Here is a 10,872-nt window from a genome sequence, read left to right as displayed (position 1 = left end):
CCAGAGGATGAGCAAAATCCCTCCTGTCCCTTCCCCCAACACCCTCTCTCCCTCTTCATCACAGTGGACCCGAGGCCGGGGTTTATCCGGTTGGTAATGACGGTCAACGCCATTTGTGCTGCTCCCGTGGCAATTTAAATTGTCACTTTCTATTAAAAGGTCTGACTCCCAGGGGGTTTAAGCGGGCGCGCTTAGCGCCGACAGTGCCATTGAACGCCCGCACACACACGCACACACACACAAAAAATCCTTTCTTGGGATGTCAGGGCAAACGCATTTTAAATAGAGGTTCAGCGGCCCCTTGTTAATTTAAACTACAGTATTGCTTTCTATTAAAGAATAGAACCTGATTTGGATTTTCTTTCTTCACGCTGTGTGACAGGTTGAATTGGCGCTGAAACAAATCGGAAGCTGCCCAGCTCGCTGATGGGGACGGATGAACCTCGGAGCACTTGCCGCTCTCCTTGTCACGGGTTAAGTAGGCATAATTGTTCTCACAGTGAGGAATGTCCTCCCCACCTCCAATATTCTTGCCTCTTAAAATCCCCCTTCCCTGCACTTTTAGGCCCTTCTCCGCTCGCTTCTTCCCCTGCCTCAGACGAAACCTCATTGTTATAGAGTCCTTTCATTCATTCGGTCGTATTTAGCGAGCACTAACTGTGTGAAGAACGCTGTACTAAGGGCTTGGGAGAGGACAGCAGAACAGTGAGAGTTGGGCTCTAGACTGCCAGCTCGTTGCGGACAGGGAATGCGTCTGTTTATTGTCATATTGTCGTCTGCCAAGCGCTTAGCGCAGCCCTCTGCAACCAGTAAGCGCTCAATAGATACCACTGAATGAATGAACAGTCAGCAGACACATTCCCTGCCCACAGCGAACTTAGAGTCTACAGGATGAGCTTTCAGTCTAGGGGGTTGATTTCCTCGTTTAGAAGAGGCTCATCAGTTGACTTTGGAACTTGTTGAAAACGAATGCCCCTATTTCCAAGAAATTTCACATTTTGGTTGTGGAATCTATGTACGTACCTATAAATTACCAGCCATAAGTTATTTATAAATATTAACGTCCCCCTCCCTCGCTAGACTATATCAGCTCGCAGGGAACGTATCTACCAACTCTGTTGCTTTGTACCCTACCAAGTGTTTAGTACAGTGCTCTGCCTGCATTAAGCACTTAATAAATACCGCTGTCGGTGACCTGTTTGGTGTTTTCAAAGAAGCAGCACAGTCTAGTTGAAAAAGCACCGGACTGGGAATCGGAAGGCTTGGGTTCTAATCCCGGCGCGGCCCCTTGCCCGCGGTATGACCATGGGCAAGTGGCTTACCTTCTCTGCGTCTCTGATTCCTCACCTCTAAAGTGCGAATTCAATACCTGTTCTCCGTCCCTAAAGACTGCGATCTCCACATAGGACAGAAACCGTGTCCGATCTGATCTGACCCCCAGGCCCGGGCTCTCTCCACTAAATCATGCCGCTTCCCCAGCGGACGCCGTGCTCACGGACCAGAAACCACGCTTATTGGAAGACCCATAAAAATATTCCAGTAGACGTCACAACAACTTCCAATAATCAATCACTAGCGTAACTGAGGACAACTAAAATAAGGTCAAAACACAAGACAGGGAATCCTGACGGGATACGATAGCGTCACAAAAAGTTACTATCAGTAACTCTGGATCCATCCTTTGAAGAAACTTGACCGGCTTGGCCTTTCAAAACCTCCGTCGTATTTTAAGCAAGTATGTGAATTTTTGGATAAAATCCTCTCAGCACTACCGTTTTCTCCAGTTCTTACTCTTACAGGTTGGGATAAGTCAATGTGGAAAATTTTCCTCACAGGATAGCACCCTGACCCACATTAAGTGCAAAGGACTTCAAGGTTTCGATGGCTTAAAATTGGAGTTCAGTCTTTGAAAATCACCTTTAAAGGAGTTGGCGCTAGATAATGTAAAACCGAAATGAGCTGAATAAAATTAACATGAATAGAACTGAACTAGACAAAGTGTAAATAGGCATTTCCCGTCCATAGCGTCCTCAGGAATCTTTACTTAATAGTTGCTCTGTTGCGGCAGGGAATAAAGTACTTATTCCCAAATCTGTGACTAATCAAATGCCAATGAAACAGGTGCTTTGGAGAGAAATTAAACTTGCCTCACGGTTTTTCATCAAAATTTCCACTCAAAGAGATGAAACGGAAAATCTTTGCGGTAAAATTTTGAAATTTTTAGAGTAAGAAAAACGTATCTTCTGCAGCATTTCCCAAGGAGATTTCAAGGAAGGCAGGGAACAGCTTTCTCTGGTTGAGGAGGAAAAGTATTGTGTTGCTTCTCCCAAAAGCCTGAGCTACCATCTTTTCCGAGATCCTCATCAGTGGTATTTATCGAGTACTCACTGTGTGCAGAGCACTGTACTGACTGCTTGGGTGAGTACAATGCAAGAGAATCGGTAGAGATGTTCCCTGCCTACGACGAGCTTACAGTTCAGCAAGGCAGAGGTCCCTCTCACTGTTTTACACCCCTGTCATGGCGTACTCCCTCAAATGCTTAGCACAGTGCTCTGCGCACGGTAAGCGTTCAATAAATAAGATCGAACGATCGATCACCTGTCAACGATAGCATAGCACAATCTTCCCCAGGGATCCGCAGAACGTGAATCTATCGGCTCTCGGTGAGGACAGGGGTCGGTCAAGCGATTGCCGGGATTTACTGATTGTTTACTGTGTGCAGAGCTCTGTACTAAGCGCTTGGGAGAGTGCAGTACGACAGAGTGGGTCGACACGTTCCCTGCCCACAACTAGCGTAAAGTCTAAACGGGAAGCTTCCGGTCTAGAGGGGGAACGTTTGCTGAAGGAGAAAAGAGATTATTGGAAGAGGAAAATGAATAATAATAATGTTGGTATTTGTTAAGCGCCTACTATGTGCAGAGCACCGTTCTTAGAGCTGGGGGAGATACAGGGTCATCAGGTTGTCCCACTTGAGGCTCACAGTCTTCATCCCCATTTTACAGATGAGGTAACTGAGGCCCAGAAAAGTTAAGTGACTCGCCCACAGTCACACAGCTGCCAAGTGGTGGAGTGGGATTCGAACCCATGACCTCTGACTCCCAAGCCCGGGCTCTTTCCACTGAGCCACAACTCTGCTTCACGCAAGCCTCTTGTTTATTTCTCCCAGGGCCCGGGGGCTGGAGGAAGAGTGATGTAAACTATTTCCCCGATTGGTATTTAAGGCCGGGAGAAAGAGAACAGAAAATTTGCTGAGGACAAGGATAGATCAGCTCGGAGCGGAATGTGAGTAACGGCGCCCAGTGATGTAAGAGATAATAATAATAATAATGTTGGTATTTATTAAGCGCTTACTATGTGCAGGGCACTGTTCTGAGCGCTGGGGTAGACACAGGCTAATCAATTTGTCCCACGTGAGGCTCACAGTCTTAATCCTCATTTTACAGATGAGGGACGTGAGGCACAGAGAAGTGAAGTGACTCGCCCACAGTCACACAGCTGACAAGTGTGAGAAGCAGCGTGGCTCAGTGAGAAGCAGCGTGGCTCAGTGGAAAGAGCACGGGCTTTGGAGTCAGGGCTCATGAGTTCGAATCCCAGCTCTGCCACTTGTCGGCCGTGTGACTGTGGGCGAGTCACTTAACTTCTCTGTGCCTCAGTTCCTTCATCTGTAAAATGGGGATTAAGACTGTGAGCCCCACGTGGGACAACCTGATTCCCCTGTGTCTACCCCAGCGCTTAGAACAGTGCTCTGCACATAGTAAGTGCTTAACAAATACCAACATTATTATTATTATTATTAAGTGGCAGAGCTGGAATCCATTCCATGTCTTTATGGCCACACTCTTAGACGAATAAATTCCATTTTTATGACATCTCTGTGACGGCCCCTCAGTGCTTTCTACAAGTCTCCCAGGTCTTGGGACCTGGGTTTCGGAGAGGTGAATAGTTCCCTAAGTTTGACTCTTGATGTTCACTTTCCAAAGGATGAAATGGGGATATTTCCAAGCGAAAAATCTGTCATTCTCTGGAGCGTCATTTCAAGATTACCATCTAAATGTAAATGATTCAGAAAGGGCACAGAGTTAAATCCTTTCTCTCATAATCGCACGGTAACGGAAGCAAACTGCATTTCTCTGCGCTCGATCGATGTTCAGTGGTACAGTTGATCCGGTTCAGTTGATATGAAGGTAAAAAGTTGGGGCAACAATCTTAGCATTTTTACTAAGCCAATAGAGTGGTTAAAATGAGCAGGTAAGGAATAGATAAATACTGAGCACATCAAATGCAAAAAGACACTCGGGAGAAGAAAACACAGTAGTTTAAAAATTAAAATAGGTTTTAAGCTTTGAAGTCAATAAAAAGAAATTGAATGACCTCTGACCTAATTATACAAAACCTTCGATTCTACTGGCCATTCATTCGATAGTATTTACGAAGCGCTTACTATGTGCAGAGCACTGTACTAAGAGCTTGGAATGGACAATTCAGCAACAGATAGAGAGAATCCCTGCCCAATAACGGGCTCACAGTCTAAACCCTAGATAGATGGAGTTTTTTACAGCTAGGAAACAAAGTGTCTCCACTGGGAACATGAAAGAGGAGAAGATCTGATCATCATAATAATAGTCGTCATATTTGTTAAGTGCTCACGAGGTGCCAGGCACTGTTCTAAGCACTGGGGTAGATACAAGGGGTGGGATCGGACCCAGTCCCCGTCCCGCATGGGGCTCCCGGTCCTAATCCCCGTTTTCCAGATGAGGTCACTGAGGCCCAGAGAAGTGAATAGACTTGGCCAAGGTCACGCAGCAGACGTGCGGCAGAGCCAGGATTAGAACCCACATCTTTGCTTTTCTGGTCGTCATTAGCCAAAGAGGTTTGAGCAAAGGAAACACAGTGAAATAAAAATAGACGTACAGAGTCCCCATCGGTGGTAATCGGACTTCAGCACAGTTTGGTAACCGTCATAGCCGAACGGTTGATTTTTTTTTTTAAGAACGTCCGGCCTTGATTGGGAAAGCCAGGACCCGTCTTCTTTTAAGTTGGCAACCTTGGAATTTGATCCGACCTGTATCTACCCCCTGAGCTTAGAACAGTGTCCGGAAGATCGTAAGTGCTTAATAAATACCACAGTCATTATTCTCCTTCTAATTATTATCCCTCCAAACTTGTTCTTTAGGTTACCTCCAGCAAGAGAATATCAGCTGCCTTCCCAGGTCCTTAAAAGGACAAAATGAAGATACAGATGTGATTGTGTCTGCCTCGGTGACCTGGAAGCTGCCCCCGAAGCCCCATATTGCAGGGGGGAGTTCACACTGTCCCCTAAACATCCAAGGAGGCTCAACCGTTGGCAATGCCCAGTAGGAAGGGATAGGAAAGAGGTGGACTGGGAATGGGACTGTCTCTTGTCGTAGTGTACTCTCCCAAGCGCTTAGTACAGTTCTCTGCTCACAATAAGTTCTCAATAAATGCGACTGAATGAATGAATGAAGGTTCCCTCCTGTTTTCCTCCTTCTCTCCACAAAAAAAATGGTGTTTGTTAAGCGCTTACTCAGTGCCAGACACTGTCCTAAGCATCGAGGAGGATATACAAGGACCTGGGTTCTAATTCTGGCTCCACCACTTGTCTGCACTGTGACCACGGATAAGTCACCTCACTTCTCTGGGCCTCAGTTCCCTCCTCTGTAAAATGGGGATTAAGGCTGTCAGCCCCATTTGGGTCAGGGACTGTGTCCCACCTGATTAGCTTGAACCCACCCCAGTGCTTAGAACAGCGCTTGACACATAGTAAGTGCTTGCCAAATACCCTTCTTCTTCTTCTTCTTAGATACAAGAAATCTGGTTGGACACAGTCCATGTCCCACATGGGGCTCACAGTTTGAATCCCCATTTTACAGAGGAGGCAACTGAGGCACAGAGAGGTGACATCTCTTCCAGGTAAGAGTACTCCAGCCTCGTGAAGGAGGACGGTGATTGTGTCTCCATCAGCAGCCCGGAAGCCCTCCCTCCAGCTCCGCATTCGTGAGAGAAGCAAGGACGACGTGGAGACCTGATGGTATCTGTTAAGCGCTCACTATGTGCCGAGCACTGTTCTAAGCGCTGGGATAGATAGGAATTAATCAGGTTGGACATAGTCCATGTCCCACATAGGGGGCAGCGGGGGAACGGGGGAGAGAAATGCAGTCCAGTGCCCCCTGAACCTCAGTAGTAGTAATAATAATTATGGTATTTGTTGAGCGCTTACTCTGTGCCAGGCACTGGATACCAGCAAATCAGATTGGACCCGGTCCCTGCCCCTTGTGGGGTTCACAGACTCAATCCCCACTTTCCAGATGAGGGAATTGAGGCTCAGAGAAGCGAAGTGACTTGCTCAAGGTCACGTAGGAGACAAGTGGTGGAGGAAACAGAACCCATGACCTTCTGACCCCCAGGCCCGGGCTCTATCCAAAAGGTCGTGCTGCTTCTCGAGAGTAGATCCAAGATCATCGGGGTAAATCCGAGGTCATCAGATGCCGCCGGTCGAGCGACCGATTAAACGCGGGGAGCCACTCCACGGTTCGTTTGGACGGCTCGCCGTCCGGTCCCTCTCCCCGCCCCCTTCAAATCCAATGGCCCGACTGGAGAGGAGCATTCGGCAGCTCCTTTGGAGCCGATTCCGGGGATAATCATCAAGCTGCCTGCATTGCATCACAGTTGAAGCACAGGCGCCCACGCGCACACCAATCCTCTGCTGAGGAGAAAATCTGCAGTCTGAACGAGGCCCAAATGGCCCACTCCAAGAGAAGGAGATGACGCACGGTCATCGAATCGGCAGGAAATGGTGATTACTCTAACGCTAGGTTTTTACGGCGCTCGTTCACCGCGGTGAAAAGACAACTTCACGGCCAGCTGAGATTTGGGGAGAGAGCTCAGAGATTTGGCCGAGGAAGTGGCAAACTCCTTTTCTGGCCCAGGGTGTTTTTAATCACACGACTCTCATTTTATAGGCATTTCGTTTGTACATTTATCTATTTATCCAGGGCCGGGCTCCCTCAGTGTACGAGCCCCCTCACAGACAACGTGGTTTAGTGGACAGAGCACGGGCCTGGGAGTCGGAAGGGCCCGGGTTCTGATCCCGGCTCCCTCTCTCGTCTGCTGTGTGACCTTAGGCAAGCCACTTCACTTCTCTGGGCCCTCGCTCCGCTGGGCCCGAGTTATCTCATCTGTAAAATGGGGTTGCAAATTGTGAGCAGGGATTTCGCCCAACCTCATGAACTAACCCCAGCGCTTAGTACAGTGCCTGGCACATAGTATTGAGAAGCAGCGTGGCCTACTGGCTAGAGCCCGGGCCTGGGAGTCGGAAAGTCCTGAGTTCTAATTCCGCCTCCGCCACGTGTCTGCTGCGTGACCTCGGGCAAGTCACTTCACGTGTCTGGGCCTGTTCCCTCATCTGTAAAATGGGGCTTAAGAGCGTGAGCCCCACGTGGGACAGGGACTGTGTCCAACCTGATTAACGTCTATCGACTGCGGCGCTTAGAACAGTGCTTGGAACATGCTGAGCGTTTAGCAAGTGCTATTATTCTTATTTGGATTATGATTGAGCGCTTAACAAATACCACCCTCGGAAAATTCAGGCCGCACATCCAGGCGAGCCCCGCAGACAGCCACGAGGTGGAAGCAGACTCCTCCTGTAAAGGGTTTTGCCCCTGGTTTAGCGGGATTCTGATTATTTTCTATTTTTGGGAGGGCGGGGGCATGAAGAGAAGGGTTGAAGTGTCATTTAGAGACTCGGTTCCTCCAGTGCATGTGTTTTGACGCGAAGGGAAATCAGGGAACGTTCATCCCGCAGCGTGAGGCTGTCTAGATCAGTCAGCCAAGATGTAATAATAATAATAATTATAGTATCTGTTAAGTGCTTACTATGTGCCAAGCACTGTCCTAAGCGCTGGGGGGGGGGGATACAAGGTCATCACGTTGTGGAGCTCACAGTCGTCCATCCCCATTTTGCAGAGGAGGGAACTGAGGCACGGAGGATAATAATGACGATATTTGTTAATCGCTTACTACGTGCCAAGCTCCGTTCTAAGCGCTGGGGCGGATTCAAGGTCATCACGTTGGCCCACGTGGGGCTCACGGTCTTCCATCCCCATTTTGCAGAGGAGGGAACTGAGACCCAGGGAAGTGAAGTGGCTTGCCCAAGGTCACCCAGCAGACGAGTGGCAGGGCCGGGATTAGAACCCACGTCCTCTGACTGCCAAGGCCGGGCTCTTTCCACCAAGCCTCCTCGCTGCTAAACGGCATAGGTGGAGCACTTTACTTTGTGCAGAGCACTGTTCTTAGCGCTTGGGAGAGTACAGCGCATAAAAGATAGTAGACACGTCCTCTGCCCCCAGTGAGCTTACAGTCCAGAGGGGGAGGCGGACAGGAATGTCATTGAATAAATAATAATGATAATAACAACCGTGGTATTTGTTAAGCACTTACTACGTGCCAGGCACGGTACTAAGCGCGAGGGAAGATACAAGCCGATCGGGTCCCTCGTGGAGGGAGAACAGGTATTGAATCCCCATTTTGCGGATGAGGGAACTGAGGCACAGAGGAAGGGAAATGACTTGTCCAAGGTCACAGAGCAGGCGAGTGGCGGAGCCGGCATTAGAATCCGGGTCTTCTGACTCCCGGTTCCGGGATCTTTCCACTAGGCCGTGCGGCTTCCCCAGATTATGGACCGAATAGTGATTTCTGGATAAGGAAGATGCCTACGCCTGCTTGCGTCCGTTGCGGTAACACGGCGCAGGTTTCTTGTAGACGGGGATTTGCGAGAAAGTCAGTCAGTCGATAGTATTTATTGAGCGCTTACCGTCCGCAGAGCACTGTACTGAGCGCTTGGGGGGAGTACAGTAGAACGATAGACACGTTCCCTGCCCACTACGAGCTTAGGGTCTAGGGAAAGTCCGCCCCCCACACTTATCCTAGAGTGGCACACTTCTTTCTCTATTCGGGCCATCCAAGTCTGAGGCTCGGATTCCCATTTCTTTACTTCCTCTAACCGGTTTTTTTGCTTTCCTCCGAGGAACAACAGAAATGGATTTCCTCGGCTCGATGCAAGACTTGGAAAAATCCACTAGTCTGTCTCGCTAGGAAATTTCAAAATAGTCTTCCTTTGTTAGGGTTCTCTTTAATGTGTCAAGGGGTTGCATTACCCCTTCACGGGCTTGCTGAATTATGCATTTGGGTGTCACACTTGCCCGGTGATTGATCCCTTCCAAGACACACAGATGTCAAAGGGCAAAACAAAGTTTAGTTCATCTGCAGACGGGCACAATACTCAACTAGGGGTAATTTTTTTTTTTTAGGACATTAAAGAATCCTTTGTTGGCAGTTCCATTAACCACCCGAGAAGGAATTAGATACACAACGCACCGTCTCCTTAATTCGTCGCTACAAAAGAGTGCCACTTAGGACTTTGTGTTTCCATCCTAGAAATAAATGATCAGTGAATGGTTCATTTCACGAGAGGATGGCGAATTACCATTTCGAATGAAAGGGTGTATAATGAGGAAGTCTGAAGTGGGGGAAAATTACTTGCAAATAAAATAGGATTTCAAACGGGAGAAAAACCGGTCCCGCTATGGCTCGTAAGTACGCTTCCAATTTTCGTGATTTCAGTCAGGGTTACGTTTCATCTCTGACAGGTCTTCTTTAATCGATTTAATCCGTAAGATTTGCTGTCAAGGGGCTCGCCGGAGTTAAAAATATAATGGCGAATTTTCTGCGATAAGCTTGTCACATCACACCTTGGCCGGGTGGGACGCGTGAGGAGACGGGCGACAGCGGGTTGGTCGAACGAAGGCCGAATGGAGCGCCGTCCTCGGGCACCCGGGGGGTGAGAAGGGCGGAGGAATCGTCGAAAGGTGGCCCGGACCTCGCCAAAAACCGGAAGACGGCGGCAGCCGACAGACGGGCCAGCCTGACGTGCTGCCGTCCGGGTGGTTTTTGGGAGGAGTTTTGGAAGCAGCAGGTTGTGGGGACGCAAAAGCAAGACTAATGTCGGGTTCTGGGGACAACAACAGTAACAATTAGGGTATTGGTTAAGTGCTTAATAGGTGCCGGGCGCTGTTCTAAGCATTGGGGTGAATAATAAATAAATAATACGGTATTTGTTAAGCGCTTATTACGTGCCAAGCACCGTTCTCGGCCCTGGGCTAGATACAAGGTTATCGAGTCGTCCCACGTGGGGCTCACGCTCTTCATCCCCATTTTGCAGATGAGGTAACTGAGGCCCCAGAGAAGTGAGGCGACTCGCCCAAAGTCACACAGCTGACCAGCGGCGGAGCCGGGATGGGAACCCACGACCTCTGACTCCCAAGCCCGGGGGTCTTTCCACCGAGCCGCGCTGCTTCTCTGCGATGGAAGGTAACGGGGTGGGACACGTTCCCTGTCCCACATAAGGTCCGAGTCTTAATAGACACAACGGCACGAGGGAAACGGTCGTCGTGTGATGATGATCTTACTCGTTAAGCGCTTCTTATTTGCCAAGCACTGTTCTAAGCGGTGGGATAGATACGAGCTCATCAGGTTGGACCCTGTCTCTGTCCCACGTGGAGCTCATAGTCCATCGTATCTATCGGGCTCTTACAGTGCACAGAGCACCGTACTAAGCGCTTGGGAGAGTACACTGTAACAATAAATAGACATATTCCCTGCCTACAACGAGCTTAAATCCAGAGGAGGAGACAGACATTAATAGAAAGAAATGAACGCCAGATATGGACATGAGTGCCGTGGGGCTGGGAGAAGGGACGATGAAAGGGCGCAAGTCAGGGAGACCACGTTACAGACGAGGGAACTGAGGCACAGAGAAGTTAAGTGGCTCGCCCAAGGTCACACAGCGGACAAGAG

This window comes from Ornithorhynchus anatinus, chromosome 15 (assembly GCF_004115215.2).
Source record: "Ornithorhynchus anatinus isolate Pmale09 chromosome 15, mOrnAna1.pri.v4, whole genome shotgun sequence".
Lineage (NCBI taxonomy): Eukaryota > Metazoa > Chordata > Mammalia > Monotremata > Ornithorhynchidae > Ornithorhynchus > Ornithorhynchus anatinus.
Note: the sequence above shows the minus strand (reverse complement) of the source record.